Source organism: Mauremys mutica, chromosome 17 (assembly GCF_020497125.1).
Source record: "Mauremys mutica isolate MM-2020 ecotype Southern chromosome 17, ASM2049712v1, whole genome shotgun sequence".
NCBI lineage: Eukaryota > Metazoa > Chordata > Testudines > Geoemydidae > Mauremys > Mauremys mutica.
In genome coordinates this window covers 25,601,682-25,624,138 of record NC_059088.1, presented here as the reverse complement: position 1 = coordinate 25,624,138, position 22,457 = coordinate 25,601,682, and the positions used below count along the sequence as shown (strand labels likewise).

Sequence of the window (22,457 nt, the reverse complement as noted above, 5' to 3'; positions counted from 1 at the left end):
GTTCCAGACCAGGACCCCGTTGTGCTAGGGGTGGCACAAACAGCACAAAAAGACAGTCCCTGAGCCAAAGCATGGTAGCACCTGGAGGCCCCAGGAGGTATCCAGATGCCACAGTGCCAGGTGCTGCATAGACGCACCGTGAGACACCATCCCAGCCCCGAGGAGCTTGCCATCGTAATCAATTCACCAAAAAAATAAAAGGACTCTGAGCAAAATTCCTTTCCAGGACAAACAAAACTGCATTAAGATTATCTACATCGACTCTGGTAACAGAAAGCAGCTAATCTCTCTCTCTCTCTCTGTTTATACCATGCCCGTCACCACTGTGTCTGAGTTCACGTCTACACGACAGACGCGGTAGCGCTGCAGCACCACAGTGCAGACGCTTCCCGCATCAACGGAAGGCGGATTTCCATTGCTGGAGTGAGCCCGCCTCTCCGAGAGGCAATAGCTAGGTCCACGGAAGAATTTTTCTATCAAGCTTGTTGCACCTGGGGGAGTCGGGGGCGGGGGGAGGCTCAGTTTAACTACACCGCTCAGGGGGTGAAAGGTCAATCTAGGCCTTGCCTAAACACTGCTTGAACTCTACTGTACTATTCTGTGTGTAGACGCAGCTATTCTGGTATAAAGGTGCCTATGCTGATAAGGTCATTTCCATACAGGAAGGGGACTAGGCTATATTGGTGCATATATTCGTACCTGTGTAAGTGAGGCTGTACTAGCGGCTGTACTGATATTACAATATCAATTTTAAAAATCACCCCCTGAACCAACAGTTATACCAAGACACAACCCGTGTCTAGAGCAGGTTCCACACTGCCTAATTTAAACCCGATCTGTTTGTCCAACCAAGGTATTTCTTATATCGGTGTCTAAAAATCTAGGCAGCCTGCAGACAAATGAAGATTCGGCATAAATTCACCTGCAGTGGTTCCTTATGTTTTAATTATTTATTGCATGAAAGGCCAAGGGGTCGGGACTTCTCCACTCCTTCCCTTGAGGTCCTGCCCCCCCTGCTTGCTCCTTTCCCCTCTGCACCCATCACTCACTGCTCACCCCCTTGCTCGATTCTTTCCACTTCCCACTCTCCACCCCAGCTGGGCTCCCTCTGCTCCGGGGCTGGGATGGGAGCTGCAGCCCGACTCGGAGCCTGCCGCCTTCCTGCCCAAAAGATGCAGGCAGTAGGCACCCCTGGCTGAGCAGGGGCTGGTGAGGGTTAATGACCCTGCATCTCCCCCACCGCTGCCCATGCTAACTGGATTTTTTGGATGACGACGCTGTTAAATGACTGGGTCTGTTGCACGTGCGCTGATGAGCAGCACCAAGGAGCCTTACAGAGAATGGAAATTTCACCGACACCGGCGCATATTTATCCCCATTTTACAGAGGCACAGAGTGATTCACGGCCAGCTTTCCAGAAGACCTCAGGTCTCAGTCAGGCACCAAACGGAGCAGTGTAGAAATGGATAGTAGGTGCTAAGCCCTTTTGAAAATCTGTCCTTTATTAAGTGCCTAACTGGGAGCTGAAGCACTTTCGAAAATACCCCAAATCACAGGTGCTCAGCAACTCAAACCCCGGCTGCAGGTTACGCAGCAAGGCTGGGATAGAGCAGGGAAGTGAATCCAGGGTCATATCTTAGCCACAAGTTCCACAGTCCTGTTGAGACAGCAGAGAACCATCCAGGGCACAGACAGGAAACATTTTTGTACACATGTGAGGGTGGGAGAAGACAGCCATAATAAACCAGTGAATTTCTGTTCGTTTGTGACACTCCACTCTGAACAAGCAGTGTGGGGGGGTCGTTTTTTGGTTTTTAAGTCATGAGAAGTCGAGTGGCCAGTCATTAGCCTGGGTCATTTAAATTCTTCGCCGCTTTCTGCATGAATCTTCAATTTTGCATTTTTTTAAAATGTCTGTACCTGAACAGCCCAAACCAAGCTGACGCAGAAAGGTGTTTCTTAAGGGGCATCAGAGAGAAAATTTTAAAAAGAAGCCAAGCCAGCCCTGGAGTTTTTCTGTTATTAACACTCGTTGGATTTGGAGTGCTCTGATCAATCTGGTTTGGTGTCTGTGTTTATTTAAATCCTTCTGTTTAAGATTCTGTCCTCAGAAAAAGCAAGTGCAGCAATCGGGGGGGTTGGAGGGGGCAGATGTGTTGTCATTCTTCACACATCACCAAGCAAGGGAATCCCGGCTTTAAGTGCAAAACTCAACTCATTCCCAATTACAAAACCATAACAGTACTACCCTAGGAAACCTGGGGTTCAGCGTGCAGCACCGCATGCGGTGAAGAGACGGGTCTCAGCTGTGACACGGAGAGGAAGGATTTCGGGGGGAACACTAGACTGTAGGCAATTTGGGCTGTATTCCCAGCTCTGACACAGACTCCTGAGTATGTCTCTATACTAAAGTCACAGGATGTGACTGCAGCTCGATGGACATACCTGCGCTATACAAACCTGCCTGGATCCCTCAGTAATTACTCCAGTGGCGAGATCCCCTGAGTTGCCACCTGCCACGGCTCTGCTCCCCGAGCTAGCTAAAGTTTGCCCAGGTATGTCTCCATGAGCGGCAATCACACCCCCTGACTGCAATGTAGGCACGCCCCGCAAGTCATTCTGGGCCTCAGTTCCTTGAGCTGTATAAAGGGGATAATTCCGCTTCATTGGTTTATTCAGGCTCTGATCCTGCCTTCGGCAGCACACGGGCAGACTGCTGCTGTGGGGAAGTCAGAGCATGAGGCGATCAGAGGCATTTTGATGTCCCCGAGCTCACAATCTTTCGTGTGTTTATCCTCACAACACTCCCGCGAGGCAGGGCCGTGCTTTCCTCTCCATTTTATAATGGGGAACTGCGGCAGCCCAGTGACTTCACCAAGGTGACACAGGAAGTTTGTGGAAGAGCAGGGATGTAAGCCCAGGTCTGTGGCTGCTGCTCGACCCGCAGCCCACCCTGCCTCTCCTCTCCCCGCTCAGTGCTAGCCCTGAATCTCGCCTGCTAAATGGCCCTGGAAAGAGACCTGAACAGCAGAAATCTTTTCAGAGGTTGTTTGGAAGAGGCTGAAGTGACCCAGCAAGGCAAAGCACCAGGCTGTCTAGCATTACAACCAGCCCCAAGGAGACCGCGTGTCTCAGCAGGGAGTGGGGCTAAGCTGCATGCAATAGGATTTCAAAGTTGGCAGCTCTTCGTTTTTCTACTAGGCTGAGCTGGTCTTGCTCGCCACATCAACCTTAAAAGCTCTTGGCAGCTTCTTTCTCAGCCCAAGTGTCAGCTCCCTGGATGGGTTTTTCAGCCCCGCACAGTTCCTTTCTGTGGACAGTAACAACAGCAAGACAACGTTTTTCAAATTTCAACATTCAGGATTATCATTTTTCCTTGAAATGTCACGTTTTGGTAGGGAAAATGGGGATGAAATTTGTGCCTCTGCTTTTCCCTCTGCTTCTTTTTACAGGGAGCAAGACAAACAGCAATAATAATATTACATTGTATTACAGCAGTGACTTGAGGGCCTGGATCAGAATCGAGGCTTGTATGCTAGGTGCTGTCCAGAGATAAACACAGTCCCAGCTCTTGCATCCTAAGATCTCCAAGGACTTCACCAATACAATTTCAGTCCTACCACACACAATGACAAAAGGAAGTACTATTTTTTCCCCCACACAAAGCATCATTAACCTGTGGAACTCATTGCCACAAGATATCAGTGAGGCCAAGCAACTGTCTCACTGCTCTAATGTACCAAAACTATGAAGAGAATCTAGGAATGTTGATTCCTAGGCCCCTGCTCTGACACTAGACCATACTCTCTCCCAGATCCAGAAGAATACCCAGGACCGCCAGTCCCCCTGTCCTAATCACTAGTCTACACCCCCAAAAACCAAGCAATCCCAGCCTTCCCTGCCTTACAAGTTTGCCGTGAAGTTTGCCAGTGTCCAATTTATTTCTTCTGCCTCAGTTACTTTAACTCTGGGTAAAAGGGATTATATGTACATCTATAAATCACATTTGCTAATAATGCCATAAAAAAATGGCACAGCAGCAGGAATTGGCTTCTTTGTCGGTCCTATTGACTCAGGTATCAAAGCATACGAGGGGGAAGATTTCTTCTCCGAAACCCACTATTCATTTTCCATGAAAGAAGAACACTTGGACGGCTAAGACACATGTATTCACAGGAGGCCACAGACACACAAGCAACAAAAAGTTCCTTTTACCTCCCCCATACCAAGGTTCTTTACAAGGACAAATCGTATTGAAATGACATTTACCAGCTGAACCCCGGTTTTCTTTCTTTCATTACTGAAACGTATGCACCTTTCCCGTTGCCGTTAATAAACAGCAGTGCAACTGCAGTTGTCTGGCAATGGAAGAGCGGCAACAAACGGGAAGTGGGACTGATATGATCATGTGAGATGGGGGCCCGCTCTATATGATGATAAGATAGGACATGCCATACGGGACCATTCAAAAAAGAACTAGTTAAGTTCATGGAGGACAGGTCCATCAATGGCTATTAGCCAGGATGGGCAGGGATTGTGTCCTTACCTCTGTTTGCCAGAGGCTGGGAATAGGCGACAGGGGATGGATCACTTGATGATTCCCTGTTCTGTTCATTCCCTCTGGGGCACCTGGCATTGGCCACTGTCAGAAGACAGGATACTGGGCTAGATGGACCTTTGCTCTGACCCAGTGTGGCCGTTCTTCTGACCACTAGCTCAGTATCCCGCTTTCTGCCACACCAAGATAAATCACTGGTCCATCAGCAGCCCACCTTCTGCAGTACCAGATCAGACCATGAGGGTCTCTAGCCAAGTAACCCACTTCCTGCTACATCAGATCAGGACAGTGGTCTAGCCAGCTAAGAAGAATGGGCTAGAGAGGTACTTTTCCACCTGTGGTCCACAGACCTTTGGGGGTCCCGCAGGCTATGTCAGAGATTTCCAAAGGGGTCTGCACCGCCATTCAAAAATTTTGAGGGGTCCGCAAATGAAGAAAAAAAGCTTGAAAACCACTGGTCTAGAAGATAAAACTTTCAGCTAGTCTGCTAGGAGATCTGTCCCATGAATCAGCCCCCCGGAGGAAAGTGAAAAAAGTGGAGTTGTTTGTTTGGTTTTTCCCCATTGAGTTTAAACAAAGAGTTCGATTATTTTTTTTTCTTTTTTGGTCAAAACATGAAACATTTCTACTCAAAGCGTATTTGCTATTTTAAAAAAGGGTTTCAAAGGAAATTTTTCATTCAACTCAAGCTGGCATATTATTAGCTGTTTATATCACAACAGGAAGGATCCTGGCACTGGAAATATACATAATGGACCTCAGCTAGCATGTATCAGCCTAGAAATTAGGCTGATTTACAGCAGCTGAGGATCTGAACTAGTAATTAATGGGGAGGGGAGCGATCTGCAGCGATTACTCTCTCATGGATACTTTATGTTGGTTCTTCGTTTTCTGCTTTCCTTCATCTGAAATACAAAGCATTCAGGCTGAAAGGGCGCTGTGTTCTGCTCAAGGTGTAGGAAATAACTTAACGTGCTGCTGTGCAGAATCAGAGCTCTGGTCCAGGTACCCCAGCATCCTGCCTCTGACAATGGCCAGCACCAGCTGCTTCAGAGGATGATACAAATAACCCGCTAATGTACAAATATGTAATAAGCTGCTCACAAGAGAAATTTCTTCCTAACCCATGCGTTTTCTGTTCATGCCCTGAAGCATGAGTATTTACATCCCTTACAAATGTTTAATCCTATCATATATAAGTGTGTATGTCTTTAATAAAAAGAACAAGGAGTACTTGTAGCACCTTAGAGACTAACAAATTTATTTGAGCATAAGCTTTCGTGGGCTACAGCCCACTTCATCGGATGCATAGAATGGAACATATAGTAAGAAATATATATACATACAGAGAACATGAAAAGGTTAAATGTCTAATCCTATTTTGCATATGGCTACTGCATGTCTAAATAATATCGAGCAGCAGTGAGTTCCACATGTTAATTATATGTTGCATTAAAAATGTGCAAGTTGGCAACATTGCCTAGCTCTTTCTTTTCAAAACCGGGCAAAACCCTTTCAAAACCCCCAAAGTCAACCAGCGTCAAGGATCCCTAACACCTCTGAAAACCAAGCCCCACTCATCTGATGATGGGTACATAAATGGCACCCAAAATTGTCATATTTGACGTTTTAGGCCTCAGGGTCTAATTCTGTACCATTAGAGTCAATAGGAGCTCCCTACAAATGTACTGTTCCATGATTTAAAAAAAAAGATTTGGATACTGAAGTTATCAGAGTTACAGCAGAAGCAGTGGATGCTTAACGCTTCTGAAAATCAAGTCATAAGTGACTTGCCCCAAGTCCCACAAAGTAGCAGTGGCAGGGGTAGACAGCACTCCCCTTCAGGTGTCATAATACAAGTCACCTTCTTGAACCACTAGACCATATTCTTTTCCAGAGCTGGGGATGGAACCCAGAAGTCCTGGATCCCAGTCTCCTGCTCTAACCATTAGAAAACACGACCTCCCAAAGTTGGAAGAAAACCTAGGAGTCCTGGCAACTAGCTCCTTCTTTTAATCATTAGAGAACATGCCTTTCTGAACTGGATTAACCCCCCTCCCCCACCCCGGCATCCTGAGCACAGGTCCTTTTCTCTAACCACTAGACAACACTGTAGGAAAAATAATTTTTTGCACTGCTTCTGTGTCCGTCACAAAGGGGGAAAAAAAAGAATCTGTGACTTTACAAAATGTATCCTTTCCACCTCAAACAAACCAACAAACAAAAAATAGCCCAAGACAAATTCAGACCGTTGAGAGGGAGAAGAAAAGAATTCAGAAAAGCGAGGCGTTATTAAGATCCACTGTGAGATTCGGCTGTCAATGAACGGGGCTGGGTTAATCCTCATACAAAGGGGATGACTTGCAAGGCAGTCTCTGCTCACAGTCCTGGCCTTTTCTTCCCTTTTTCAATAATGAGCAACACCGAGACCCCCTGAGGCAGGAAAACGAGGCTCCCAAATCTGACAGTCCAATCAAGGCCCCCCAGCTCCGAGACGCTAAGCTTCTGCTGGTTTCATCCCGCCTTCTCCTAAGTAGTGTTTGTCATAAGGCAAGGGAGAGAAATGGAGATCTGTCTAGGTGTGGAACTTGGAGCCGACTCTTCAAAACCCATAGTTTATATGGGAGCAGCCCTGAAGCCACAGTGTCTGGAGCCAAAGTCAGTCAGGATGCCTGGGTTCTGTTCCCACCTTGAGGAAGGGAGTGTAGCCTAGTGGACTGAGCAGAGGACTGGGACCTGGAGCTTCCTCCAGGAAGGAAGCATGGGAGACTAGCTGCCATAGACTCTTGGGGTACATCTACACTCCTAGGTGTGGAACTAGGGCTGCTGGAGGTGTTGCCGCACCCCCTGGCTTGAAGTGGTTTCCATCCTATCCAGGGTTTGCAGTTTGGTTCAATGGCTCTCAGCACCCCCACTACACACATTGTTCCAGCAGCCCTGTCTATACTGCTGCGGCTGACCTGACTTGGGCTTGCAGGGCTCTAACACTGCAGTGTAGACATTCAGGCTCGGGCTAGAGCCCAGAATCTGAGACCCTGTAAAGGGAGAGATCTCAGAGCCTGGACTCCAGCCTCGGTTTCTACCCCTGCCATTTTCAGCCCCATCGCCTGAGCCTGCTAATCCAGGCTCTGAGACTTAGTGCCATGGGTTTTTTTGCTGTGTAGACATACCCTTGGGGTCCATCTCCACTTCTGGGAGGGAGTGTAGACTAGAGATTAGAGCAGGTGGAAGGGGCATGCCAGAACATCAGCTTCTATTTGCAGCTCTGGATGGGAGCATTGTCTAGCGGTTAGAACTGGGGGGGGGGGAACGGACCTGAAATGTATTTTCTTCCCAGGTCTGGGAGTGGGTGTGGTCAGAGCAGCAGCAAGGACTCCTGATTTCTGGGCTGTAGAACCGACGCTGGGCTCCATTCCTGCCTTCCTGAGGCAGTATTGTCTAGCAGTGAGCACAGCACCTATGTCAGGACTCCTGAGTGCAGTTACTGATTGTGCTCCTGGCCGAGTGTATCATCCTGGGAGCAAGTCACTTACCATCTCATCTTCAGAGGTGCTGAGCACACGACAGCCCCCGTTAGCTAGCACTTGGTCCGTGACTGAAATGGAAACGGTACCTAAGAGCCGAGTGGACGTCGTCACCTGGGACACAGATCCTAGGGCAGAAGCCCTTGACCAAAGTACGAACAAGGGATGAATGGGCAGGCAAAGAAAACCCTGGAGACCTGCGGAAAGACCCACCCCCTCCAGATCAACCCACATCAATGAAAAACAAGGAAAGGAGGAACTAACCTCATATGACTGCAGCCACTCAGGTATCACTGCAGCAGGAATGGCAATGGGATCTAGTGGCTAAGGCACTGCCATGAGAGTTGGAAGAGATGGGTTCCATTCCCAGCTCCGCCATGTAACCTTGGCTAAGTCACATTCTCACTCTCTGCCTCAGTTTCCCCACCTACCAGTGGGCTATACTGACTGTAAGCTCTTTGGGGCAGGGACTGTCTCTCACTAGGTGTCAGTGCAACACACACCCATTTCCTATAGTTTAAGGCCAGACGGGACCATTAGATCATCGAGTCCAGGGGCTCTCAACCTTTTTCTTTCTGAGTCGTCCTCCCCCGCCCAACATGCTATAAAAATTCCGCGGCCCAGCAGTTCCACAACAATGGTTTTCTGCATAGAAAAGCCAGGGCTGGTGTTACGGGGTATCGAGGAGGGCAGCTGCCCAGGGCCCCACAGCATAGGGGCAACATGAAGGTAAGTTGCTCCAGCTTCGGCTTCAGCCACAGGTGGTGGGGCTCTGGGCTGCAGTCCCGCATGGTGGCACTTCGCCTTTCTGCCCTGGGCCCAAGCGAGTCTAATGCCGGCCTGCTTGGTGGACCCCCTGAAACCTGCTCGCAGCCCCCCAGGAGGCCCAGGACCCCTGGCTGAGAACCACTGATCTACTCTGATCTCCTGTGTATCACAGGCCATTACGTTTCACCCACGTTCCTCTACCTTGAGCTCAGCTAAAGCATTTCAGTCCTCAGGAGACTACATGGACGTGTGTCCCAGGCAGAGAACAGGAGAGGCCGAGGTGCACCAACGGCCCAGGCCCCTGCAAGGGAAGGGAATCAATTAGGTGAAGTGACCTTGCATGGGATCCGCCTAGCACAAGGAGGCTTCTAGATGCTGCTGTAATACAGGAAGACGACCCTGAATAGAAAAGAAAAGAAGCCACTTGCAGGCAACCAGCTTTACTTTGAGTTCAGCATCCAAGAAGAGGTGAAGATGTCAGTAAAGAATAATCCAGCCCTTGACAGACACATTCTTAAAGATGCTCGAAAATCCACCCATCTGCCTGGCTGTTTCAAAGGGAGGGAGAGACAGATTGCTTGCGGCGATTGTTTAATGACAGACAATAGCTCACGGTCCGGGCCGTGCAGAGCAGCATGAGGGTGATCAGCTGGCCAAGAGAAGGGACAAGTCACTTGCATTAGTGATGCTACAGTTTGGTTGCTTTACACACACTTTAAAACCCACTTGTTCTTTCAAGTAGCCAGACCGGTTGGCTGCTTAGACTAACCGCAACAGGGTACTTTCAGCCAGTAATTGCATGCAAAGGAAATCTAGTGAGAGGTCCTTGCACCCTGCACCTCGTGCAGTCACCAATACCAGTGCCAAGTGGTGTGGAGACGCTGCCTTCTACCCAAGACGCAGGGCAATGAAGGCAACAGAAATAAAAGAATTGCTGAGAGAGCAGGGAGGCAGTGAGGCCTAATGGATAGGGCATGAGAGTGCAAGTTAGGAGACCTGCGTTCTGTTCCTGCCTTGGCCACTGGCCCACAGGGCAACCTTGGGCAAGTCACTTCCTGATCTGTGCCTCAGTTTACCCATATGGACAATAGGGATAACAACGCTGACCCTCTCTGCAAGGGGCAAATGAAAAATGGCCATCAGAGAGGGAAGATTTATGACCTAACACACCACTGGACGGTCCCAATATTTGATTTGTGCTGTCCTTCGATTGTAAATTCTCCAGGGCAGAGATCGCCTCCTCCCATGTGGATGTAAAGTGCATAAGATAATGGGTCCCTGACCCTTGACTGCAGCCTGTCGGTGCTACCCCAATACAAATAATGTTTTATTAATAATAATTAATATTATTATTAAGTTGAGAGAGATCAGCTTTGTCCTGATACATAACTTTTGCCATTTCACACTACACAAGCTCATAGCTGTGTTATTCATTAATTGGTTTGATTTATATGAGCATAGCACCTGGGAGCCCCAGCCACAGACCAGGACCCCATGGCGCTAGGTGGTGTACAAAAGATGGTCCCGGCCCTAAGGTGCTTACAATCCAAGGATCTAGCCTTCATCCCGGCAGTATCCCAGATCCGCGCGATCATTAACAGATTATGTAACTAGCCTAAGTCATAGAAGGAAATCTATGGTGGGAGCAGGACCTGGGCCTGGGTCTTTAGAGCCCCGCATAAGACATTACCCCATACAGTCAGTAGGAATTATTTTGCGGAAGGTCTGTGGCATGGTGTTATCCAGTTAGTCAGACCAGGTGATCACAATGGTCCCTTCTGGCTTTCGAATCTAGGACCAGCCCTTCCTTAGTTGAACTCCATTGGTTCCAACTGGCCTGAATTTATCCCAGTTCCATCGCTGGCACCGTTCTTCTATCACCTTTATCTCGCGTTTCTGAAAGCAGGGCACAAGGCAAGCCAGACACTCTTAACACGTGGCTACGGATGAGGGGGTCTCCATGGCAACCATTACCGTGCAACAGCTCTTCGGCTTTTCTTCCCTCACTCGCCGGGTTTTTATGCCGGTTGGCGCAAGTGGAGACAAGAAAAGCCGCTAAGAATTGCCCCGGCAGGTTGACTGGCGAGCGCTCGCTTGTGTCAGAGACGCCAGCGGCTCTGTACGAGTCCGACTGCTTTATCCAGACCATCTCCAAAGATACGACCACCAGGCACGGCCTTGCTGGGCCAGAGCCCCAACCCAGACCATTTTTATGACAGTAGCGTCAGAGCGCTCAACAGTGTGACTACCTAGCTCGTAAAATGGGATTGTCCTACCTCAGGTGGCAATTGTGGGGTGCTCAGATACTACAGTCATGGTGGCTATAGAAGTCTGAGGGCTTGCAGTTGAGGCACCGGGCTGGGATTCAGGAGATTTGGGTCCCATGCTTTGGACTCCTCATGTGACATTGGGTAAACCATTCAATCTGTCTGCATCTCACTGCTCCACATGCAAAGTGGGAATAGCTGTTCTCTTCTTGGCTGTTTCGATTTTAACCTCTCTCACTGTGCGGTCCCACAGCACCCCATTGCATGAGGTGCTGACTTCAGTTGAGACATCTAGGCACTACTGGACACCAAATATTTGTACAGTTCAGAAGAGACCTAGGTAGCCAGCCCACCGGCTTGAGGGACCTGGGGCCTTTAAAGAGTGCCCAATACATTGCCATCAAGCCAGGAAGGTGATAGATCTTTGGTGGGTTCCTTCTGCAAGGCACACAGCAAAGCGCCTGGGCTATGGAACCTGTTAGAGAACACAGGAAGCAGAGAACTCCAGAATCGCTTCTCCCACCTCCTCGCTATTATACAAGTATGACTATCACAGCAATTAACAGACATGCCAATTAAATACAAGCAGGTGCTGGTTAACTCTGCACTGAGTAATTCATACCCGACTCTAGCTAAATTGCTTTAAATTGGAGAGACGGGCGAAGGAGCAGAGTTTGCAAATGGCAAAGGGGAGAGGAAAATCATCTCCGCTGGAAAATATTTTTGCATACGCAGGGGTGCTTAGGAATCTGGGTCCCCTTGATCCAATCCCCCCAGGCTTAGGGAGCGGGCAATTCAATGAGAGGGTCTGTATCTCATCCAAATCTCTTACTACTGGACAGCGGATTGTATGGGGAAAAGTATTTCTTTTCATCATTTTTGAATTCTCCACCTTTCAATTTCACTGAAAGTCCCCTTGCTCTTATGCTACAAGACACGGTGAATAGAAATTCCACATCCACTTTCTCTAGACCATTCATTATTCTGTACATCTCATCACTTTCCAAATCAGAAGGCAAATAAAAACCTAAGTTTTATTTATGTTTAAAAGCTCATTATTTTTAAGCCAAACTCATGAATTGATGGCGGGAGGGGATTGACTTGGTTTTTTTGGAAGTTTAGAGCTGACAACACTGGAACGATTCCTATCTTTGCAGTCTCTCTTCATGGGAGCTTTTCCATGCTCCTAATCACTCTTGTCTGCAGGCTGTCCCTGAACCTCCTCTAATGCAAAAATATCCTCTCCAGAGGGGATGATCAGAACCCCACACTAGGACAGGGAGCTCAAAGGCTCAAAGTGAAATTGACTAGAAACTGCCCAGTCCTTTTTCATTGTTCAAGGTCATTCAAATGTAACAAAGCGAACAATCCACAGAGAGTGAAATGTCACTTTGGATTTTAAAAACCCTTTCAGTTTTAATCAGCTCAATATTATTAGCAATACAATGACATTTCTTGTTTTAAATTTTTTTTTAACATAACTGAATTGTAATCTTTTTAAAAAAGAAAACTATTTAATCTCTCAAATCAGTGAAAGAATTTGTACAGACAAAAAAAAAATCACAAGTGCATTTTAAAAAACGTGGCCCTGATTTTCAAAGTCATTTCCAAGTGCCCAGTTGAAGATGCTTTAAGGGGCCTGATTTTCAGGGAGTGGATTCTCAGCCCTTTCTGAAAGTCACACCCCTTTCAGGTCTCTCAAGCTGAGCTCCTGAAAACTGAAGCAGTCAAAATGAGTTGGCTCCCTTGAAAGTCTTACCCTGAGTGTGTTTAGAAAGCCTTAAGTTTCAGATCCTCTGTCCCCCTGTCACAACAAGCACCGGTGGTTAAATCTGCCCTCTTTGCACCAGCAGGGTGAGGCCCTCCTGACCTCATATAGCAAAAGCACAGAATCCTGAACTTAGAAAACGGAAGATAAGTAACTGGTTTTAAAATGTGTAGCAATGGGGTCTAGTGGTTAGATCTGAGGATGGAACACATGCGTGGGTTCTATTCCTAGGTCTGGGAAGGAATATGGCCTAGTAACTAAGGCAAAGGTTTCGGTTCCACTCCCAGCTTTGGAAGAACATGTGATTCTAGTGGTTAAGAGCAAGGGGAGTGGGAATCAGACCGCTTGGTTCTGCCACCACATCTCTCATCTGCAGAACATTTATCCACAAGGGCATGGAGAGCCTTAAAAAGGGAATGTTTGCAAAGCACATCGAGAGCGGTAGATGGAAGGCAGCTCCAGGCGTGCGAAGTATTCAAAATAGAGATTTTTTGTCTTATCGGTGTATTTGTGTCACTGACAGTCTCCCGACCTCCCGCTCTCCAACCTGCTTTCCCAACCGCAACCCGCGCAACGGAGCTGTGCTACGTTGTAACCCGCCCGGAGCCCCTCTGTTGTCATTCGTACCATGCCTAGGCAGCAGGGGTATGGGGAGCGGGGCAGAGTGAGAGATTAGGAGGGGCTCAGAGATGAGAGACAAGAATGATGAGAGGCCTGGAAAAATCTCTCCTACGAAGAGAGACTGAAAGAACTGGCACTGCTCATAGAGGAGATAAATGAGAGGGAACCTGATAAAGTTGATGAGATACTGAATGAAGGCAGATTGGGGGCCGTGTCCCATAATGCAAGGGACAGGGGATGGTCGACGAAAGCAGGATGTTTAAAGCTGATAAAGGGAAACTTTTTGGCTTGGACAGCAACCCGAAGAGCAAGAAGAGCCAGAGGTACAAGAGTTAGTATGAAAACTCAAAAAGAAAACAAGACTTATGGAAGAGAGAAATGCTCCTGCTTCCGGACGAGAGCCAACCTCTCATTAGGATTTGGAAAACACCTTCATTGGGGCAGGTGTCATAGGGCGTGGCTGCCCTAGAGCATCCCCTGCTGGCTGAGCATGGCTCTGCAGGTGGCAGCGATTTCCCCTCGCCCAGGGATTCACACTGCTCAGGCATCCAGCCGAGTCGCTTGGACTTTGATCCCTTTCCAGAGAGAGGCCAAATACGAGTCTCAGACAAACAAAAGGTTCTTCTGTCCCCCTTTGGGCGCCTCTGCACTCATCCCTCTGGGCTCGGGTCCCAGTCCTTTTAGGGTTACCTTTCAGTCTCTCCGGAATAGAGCCTCGACTCCCAGGCTGCTTCTCTGCATTTCCCTTGCGCAGTCTCAGGTCCCCTACGGCACCTTTCAGTCTTCCCAGCTCTGGGATGGATCACTGACCTACACACCCAACCTAAATGGGGCTTCTTTGGATGGCCTTGATTTCCTGCCGTTCCTCCCCAAACTGCCTTCTCTGCCCCTTTTATGAGGCCCCGGTGCGTAACAGGCTGTCACCTGCCACCAATTAGTTCTACCCCTTAGGCTGGAGGCATCTGATTGTCCAAGCCTGGCTAGCCCCAGGCCTCCTGGCCTTTAAGGGACAGGCCACCCTAGATAAGTCCACACTGCAATCAGACACCCGCAGCTGCAATCAGACACTCACGGGGGCTTGGACAGTGGGACTGATACACTGCAGTGAAACAGCCCTGCAGCCTAAGCCAGCTGCGGGTTTTTAATGGCAGTGGAGGCATATCCCTGTTACAGCAGGTTATCCCTTCACTGCAGGGTGTCCTGCCCTGGCCTCTGAAGCAGCTGGTGCTGGCCATTGTTAGCGACAGGATTCGGAGATCCCTGGAGCCCAAATCCAGGCTAACAATTCCTATATTCTTCTGTTCCTAGATTTGAGTTGCTCAGTTCTTTCTTGCACAGAAATAAAGTGGGCTTAGAACTGGCAGCCTGAGCTCTAGAGCCATGCCAAGAAAAAATCCTTACAAGTAGATTTTCATTATAGTTATACATCTGGGTAAGTTCCCATTGAAGCCAACGAGAAGTACTTGTATCCTGCTATGGATTCGGGGTCTGATCTAAATCCCATTCAAGTCAATGTAGGAATCTTTTCCATGGAATTCAGTGGGGTTTGGATGGTAGCCCTTAGAGCACAGAATCTGTAGGATATTTACCTCATCATCTCCTGAATAATTTGTGTCCACTGAGGACACATCTAATTAGAAAGCCCTAGGGTTCACCTGGTTCACAGACTTTTTATGTGGCATCTCACTGTACAACAGGCACCTGAAAGGAGTCAATCTAGGCAAGGTATCTCCCCAACATTCGCTGTGGCGAACACTGACAGCACGAAATCACGTTGTTTCACTGCACTACCTTTATCCTCCTTAACGTCTCATTTTACTCCCAGCTGGCCTACTCCCTCCCCAATTGTCGGGCAAGCGTCCTGCTTCTCATGAACTTCAGAGGACAAGCTTCTGATCCCGTGTGCGCTAGTGAAGAACTAGAGTAACTCCACTGCCTCAGGCCAGTAAGACGGAGATGATCTTTCCGAGTGGAAAGATTTGTTCTTTAATCTCTTTGACTATTTGCTTTTCATATTCCCCTGTAGCCTCCAGATTTCCATCTTATACTTCACCTGGCATTGTTTATGCTGTTTCCCGCTAGCTTCACTATGGCTATTCTTATTAATAATTGTCTGTAGCACCTGGAAGCCCCAATTGAGATCAGAGACTTAATGTGCTGGGTGCTGTACATACTATAGCAAGACAATCCCTGCCCTGAAAAGCTTGCTGTCTAAATAGACAAGATAGATAAAAAGCTATTATCCCCGCTTTACACATGGGGAACTGAGGCACAGAGAGATACAGGCCTGAATTCTCAGTTACACTATGGCCTGGTTTACACACTGATTTTGTACCGATATAACTACTGGTTAGGAGTGTCATTTTTTACTGACACAATTATACCGATACAATTATGCCAGTATAGTGTGGATGCAGTGCTTTATGCTAATATAACTTATTCCCTTTCCCATATGAGAATCAACTATCCCGGTATAAACACTTTTATATCGCTACAATTGCATCCACGAGGATTATACCACTTTAGCGCTCCCGGTATAATTCAAAGGGTACAACTTTCGGGAGTAGACCAGACTGCCCAGCCAGCGTAAAGGGCCTTAAACTGGACCAAAATGCAATGTCAAAAGATGTAAGTCACTTGCCCAAGGAAATCCGTGGTAGAACCAAGATCAAACCCAGATCTCTTGGGTCCCATGGCAGTGCTGAACCAAAAGACCAGCCATCACTACCGCAGATACAAGCTAGATTTCTATTTTCTGAAAAATACATATTTAGCTATAATAACCTCTTGAACTTGGCTACTTAACCACAGCTCTTGCCTTCCTGTTTCCTTTTCATGGAGGGCTCTGCATGCCTTCTGTGACTCAGTTATTGTTCCTTACTTATCCGCCACACTGAGCCTAAGGATTGTAATTTCCTCACAGGTTTAAGATTCTTGTTGACCAGCTTCCTTTAAAAAAAATGAAAAATCCTCCTTTCTAAAATTTACTGTCAGAGTGTCAATTTTTGGTACCTTTCTTCCCCCTCCAAAGGATATTGAACTGAATCACACTGTGGTTACTCAACGACAGTTAACTTATTGAACCAAATCCTGGGCGATTCTTGTAGCTTTATTATTTTTTTTTGCACATGTTCTAGCTTTAGCTGTTCTAATAAGCCATCATTTAACGATCTTACAGGCTGGACATTACTGGTCTAAATATCTCACAGGAAAATCAGGTCACAAAAATGGCAATTATTTTTCACGCAAAATGTATGGGGGGAATCATTCCCTCCCGCCCAAAATTTCCAATGAAGATTTTTCACTTTGTTGATGAAAATCTGAAAACTTTTAAAAAATACAAAGTATTTGTGGGGGTTTGCTAAGTATTTGTTGCGGTTTTTTTTCCAGTTTCTGGCTGTTTGTGGGGGGAACGAACAGAAAATGTTTACCAAAATGGAAATATTCTTTGAAAAAAAGCCATTTTGGTTGAAAAAAAGAGAGAAGGGTGATACGGACTGACAGGGGAGCACAAGGAAACAAGACAAGAACTCTGGCCAGCAGGATAAGCTGTGTTCTTGGCACACAGGCATCACAGTACAGGAGAGATTTAAAGGAGACCACTGAGTAGCTGTGTGGATCTTTACAGGAGATTCCCCCCAAGCACGAGGTGGCAGGACCACCCAGAGGAGTCAGAGGGCCTGGGGCAAAGCAATTTCGGGGTCCCCTTCCATAAAAACAAAGTTGCAATACTATAGAATACTATATTCTCGTGGCGGCCTGGGGCAAATTGCCCCACTTGTTCCCCCCTCTGGGCAGCTCTGGAGGGGGGCAGAATGCCAGTACAGCCTATGCACAGAGGGGGTGGGTGTCTGTCCCCCTCCAGTGGCTGGCCCCTGACTCTGCCACATGTGGCAGTTTGCAGACATTAATCCTTCAGCACAAGCAGTAGAGGCTGACGCTGTTACAGTCTGGGGTGAAGAGTTGTGTCACCTCTTACCCTATAACCCATACGTGCCTTAAAGGCTTTGCGACTCTAGTTCTCTGCCTGGGAGGCCCACAATCAGCCACAAGCACGCACTTTCTGTCCATTTCTAGGGCAATCCCGGTCCAACACCTCGGATGGAGGTGCCTGCCTGCAATACCACAGCTCTTCCACCAGGCTTGGTTCACAAGGAGTCAGGGGACTCCACATTCTCCCGCAGCCCCAAATTTCCTCAAAAACGTGTGTTCTGAAACGTCCAGTGTCCTGGAACTATCCAAGGAACGTGAACCTTCGTTGCTCCTTTAAAGAATCAGTGTCCAGCTGTTTGTTCCTTTAACTGGAGTCACCAGGTCAAACACAGCCCTGGATTGGTTTAGGGGCAAAGGATGACATACTCCCTCGCTGGTCTGGAACTGCACCCCGGATCTGGCGACACATGCTCATAGCATCAGAGGAGCATAGAGACACTACAAAGGGGGCACAGAGACACTTATAAAGGTACTGGGAAAGAAAGCAAAGACAGATATTTTTCTACCACATCAAAAAAAAAAACTGGCTTCCAAAAAATACAGAAAGTGGAACGCATAACTTATGAAGTCACCACATGCTCTTGCTGGAATTGCAGAATATTTAAGTAAGGAGTATTTCATTAAGTTGGAAGGTTTTGAATTTTTCAAGGACCTTGTGAAGTTCTGGCTAGTTTGCATGTATTTTATTACAATTTCAATAGGTGGAAATAATTAAAGTCGTACCATAGGTACAGCTTTTTTTTTTAAATGAAACTGAAGTTTATTAACTCATCTCTAAGCATTCAATTGTGGTTCATTAGCAAGATACCACATTCAGTGATGGATTTTACTCTGTGCTCATTTCCTTCTCCCCGGGGAAGAGGGAACCTTGGTCTGTAAGGCGTGGGACTGAATGCTGCTCAGTAAAGGCCTGGTTTTTAAAGGTGCTGAGCACCTGCCACTCACCTTGACTCCCGCTGCAGTTCTGAGCGCTCACCCTCCGAAAATGAAACCCAGCACTCATCTGGTGCAAACCCATCGACAGCTCGTTGCAAGAGCTGCACAAACCTGCACTAAAGCCCCCTACTGCAGAAGGCAGAGAGACATGACATCATGCGTGAGTGTTTGTGTGCGTGCGTGTTTTCCCCGTCGGCCCCGGTGCTCAGAGACGTGGAGTGTAACAAGTCACCAAACACAGAATTGTTTAGCACCTCTTTATCTGCAAACCAAGATCAAAACCGCACAAATATGTTCAAGTCTCCTCCAAAGCTTCTATTCTGGTTTCAGGATGATGCTATCTAGGTTCCGGTGTCGAGCCTACAGACGCAGGGAGGGGAAGGAGAGCGAACAAAAGTGCAGCCTTGAAACAAACTTCACCCTCGGAAATGCAGCTGCAGGGACCAAGCCCCAGAGTCCTGCTCCTCTCGGCTCAGCCTCACGGAGCTGAATTCCACCGTCCAACGGATGTAAATCCAGAGTAAGCTGGACAGGAGTCAGTGGGCCTGATTCCACTCTCGCAACGGTGTTGTTCCATGGATTTCAGGGGAAACGACTCCTGCTTTGCACAGATGTATTAGATTAGAATCAGGCCCAAGGGGTTCCTGGCCCGTTCCAAAGCTGAGTGCAGTGGATTGATTGGATCAGGCCCGTACACCTGTGTAACAGAATCCATCCCCGAGGCGTCAGGTACAATCCTCAGGAGGCTCCGAGGATAAAAATGGAGGTTGGATTCAATAAGGCCCCTGAGGAATTTTAAAAAGATACATATATTCCTGACCTAGATTCAGGCATTCTCTGGAGAAAAGCAGATGCCAGCTGCACAGTCAGCTCTGCTGAGCTATAACAAAACCACAGCCCATGCCAAGATCTACAGGCTCTGTGGAGAAAAGCACAACCCTCCTACAACACTTGAAAACCAGTGTGTGCATTGCGGGAGAGGTGCCGAAGGGAAGGGGAAGGAATGATGAATCTACCAGGCCCGCGTCTCTGCCGCCCTGCGCCCGTGTAAAGAGAGTGTGAAATGCATCCACACTTTGCACTGGTGCAAATGACTGCCGGAGTTGTAGAGCACTAGGGAATCACGCTGACTGCCTTTTACCACAGCAGACCAGCAGTCAGAACGATCAACTCCCTCCCTTTGCATTTCTATAGGACAGCGGTTCTTTATCTGTAAGCACTTCCATAGTGTTCATTGCTACAGGAAGTGAGCACCTCATAAACATTAATGGTAGTGGGACCTAGTGGATAGCGCACTGGTCTAGGACTCCGGAGACCTGAGTTCTATTCCCAGCTCAGCCACTGGTCTGCTGGGTGACCTTGGGCAAATCACTTCCCCTCTCTGTGCCTCAGTTTCCCCATCTGTAACATGAAGGCAGTGACACTAACCTCCTTTGTAAAGCGCTTTGAGATCTATGGATGAAAAGCACTAGATGAGAGCAAAGGATTATTATTAATGTAACACAACACCCCCTGAAGTAAGGAAACATAATCCCCATTGTACAGATGGGGAAACTGAGGATGGAGATGACCTGTGACTTGGCCAGAGGTGGTAACAGAACACAGGAGTCCTGACACCCAGTCCCCTATTTTAGCCCCCTAAATCCCACACAGCCCCAGAACTGGGGACAGAATCCAGGTTCTCTGATTCCCCCTCCTCTGTTTTAACCTGCTTCAGTACTAACTCAGGGTGGCTGTAACATACACTCCAGCAGCACAGCTATGCGCCATAATGCAGACACTTCCTCCATCAACGGAAGGGGATTTTCGGCTGGCAAAGTTAATCCAATTCTCTGAGAGGCGGTAGCTAAGGGAACGGAAGAATCCGTCTGTCGACCGAGCCACGCCTACACCCAGGGTCAGGTTGACCTGACTGCGGTTTGAAATTTTCCCCAGCCCTGAGCGACGTGGCAGGGTCGATCAAATTTTTAAGCATAGACCAGGCCTTAAAATAACCACCGCATGGTGCACACCGTCCACACCCATGCACCAAGGGCTGGGAGTAGACCGATATGCCATCACCACACCAACCAGGGAGATCCTTTGCCTTGAGGGAGGAGGGAAGAAATCAGTGGGGGCCATCTGCACCCACTCTCAGCACTGCCAGCATGGCCTAAAGGGGCTTTAGTATAACTGAGAATCAGGCTCGGGATTGTCAGTGCTGCAGCTGCTTTCTGGAAAGGACAGCTGGCGGCCGGCGATTCTAACCAGTGACTCTGAGAGCGATACTGCAGGCACGTCCGCGACTCCTGTTCAGAGCCCACCAAGAGCTGGTCGGCTCTGAGTTTTCCTACCCTGAGCAAAGGCCGAGAAAAGACTCAGAGAGAGAATTTAGAAACTCTGGGCAAGGGAGGATCTGTAACTCATTATCCTGAGTGGTTTCCCAAGGAAAGCCAGCTGATCCTCTCCTGCTCACAGAGAAACGCAATCGGGTCAGCTAGCCACAGCATTTTCCCAGCTTCAGTAGCATGGGCCAAATCCTTGGCCCATTTACACCAGTTGAGGATCCGGAGTGGGGGGGGAAAAAGCAGCGTGGGGCTCAGACACCCTCTTCCCAACACTCCTCCTAAGTGTCTGCAGCCAGATCCAAAGCCCGTTGAAGACAGTGAAAAGACTCCCATTGGCTTTGGATCAGGCCTAGAAACCAGTGGGGCAGCATATGGGGTATATAGTCCTTTGGTTAAGTCGCCCTCCTAGCATCCCATCGACTGCCAGAGCCGGGTAAGCGGAATTCTGGCTTGGTCTCAACGGCAGCACAGCGACTCTGAACCTTTTCAGACCAGCAGCCCGGCACAGGAAGGGCAGAGTGGCCACGACTCCCTGGCACCTTTCGTGATCCCCCCAGCTGGACACGGTTCCCTTGAGAGAAGAGCCCTGCCAGCACCACGTCCTGCTGGTTTTCCCCACAGGTCTCCCACCCTGTGACTGAGCCAAGCCGACGCTGTGAAACGTGGCCCAGAGAAGCCCCACATTCAGATCCGGAGTTCTGGTTCCGCCCATTACGGGGCTGGGACGAGGTTCCACGTCTGGATCCCCAACTCTCCAACATTCAGTGGCTGCCGATGGCTGTTCACTGGGGACATGCTCAGGTGTGAACAGCACACGGCGTGTCCCACAGTCCTTTGTGCCTCAGCGCCTCCGTGTGCAGTGATTATCATTCACAACACACAAGGGGGTAAACTGAGGCCAGCGGTTTGCCCAAGGTCTTGGGGCATCCAGAACGGAGCATAGGACTAAAACCCTGGAGTCCTGTCTCCAAGCACCCTACTCTAACCACATTCCCTCCCAGAGGCAGAAGAGAACCCAGGTGTCCTGACTCCCAGTACCGTGCTCCAATCAGCAGGCCGACAGGCCAAGAGCAAGTTGAACTAAGTTGCCTGAGTTATTTGCAGCCTGAATTGTAGTTTCTTCTCCAGCAGGGGGAGGGGAAGCGGGGAGCAGACTTGCTGTTTCATTTCCCTAGCGGTCTCTATCAATCGACGGCTCCTGAGCCGGGGACTTGGGTAATTTTCCTCTGCACTAACTACACTTTTCTAAATGAAGGGAAGCGAGAGCCCATTAAAATCGCTCCCTCGCCCACCCCTCTCGGCTCCCTGCAGGGCATGAAATAACCACCTGCCAACTCCCCAGAGCCCCATGCCATGGCAGGATCGCTGCCGTTTCCCCTGTCACTATTGTCAGAGCAAAATTTAGATACCTGGTAATGAGGAGGTTTAATGTGACAGATGAGAGGTTGGCTCATTAACACACACACACACACACACACACACACACACACACACACACACTTACTTATAGGCTGGATTCTGGTCTCATCCATGCTGGGGTAAAGCAGGAGACTGTCAGTGGAATTTCCCCAGTGATCTCAAGAGCAAAAGCAGGACTTCCTCACAGGCCAGGTTTCCACTAGAAACTTTCACAGGTGTAGCAATGTTACAGGTAAAGCCAAGTGAAATTTTTCACACACAACTTGGGGGGGAGAG

At 48.5% G+C, this 22,457-nt stretch overlaps 1 protein-coding gene across 2 annotated transcripts in view; it reads right to left on the bottom strand.

The window, feature by feature from the left end:
• The window catches only part of MEF2D (myocyte enhancer factor 2D), a 165,447-nt gene that overhangs the window by 68,766 nt on the left and 74,224 nt on the right, over positions 1–22,457 (bottom strand). The window lies entirely within an intron of this gene.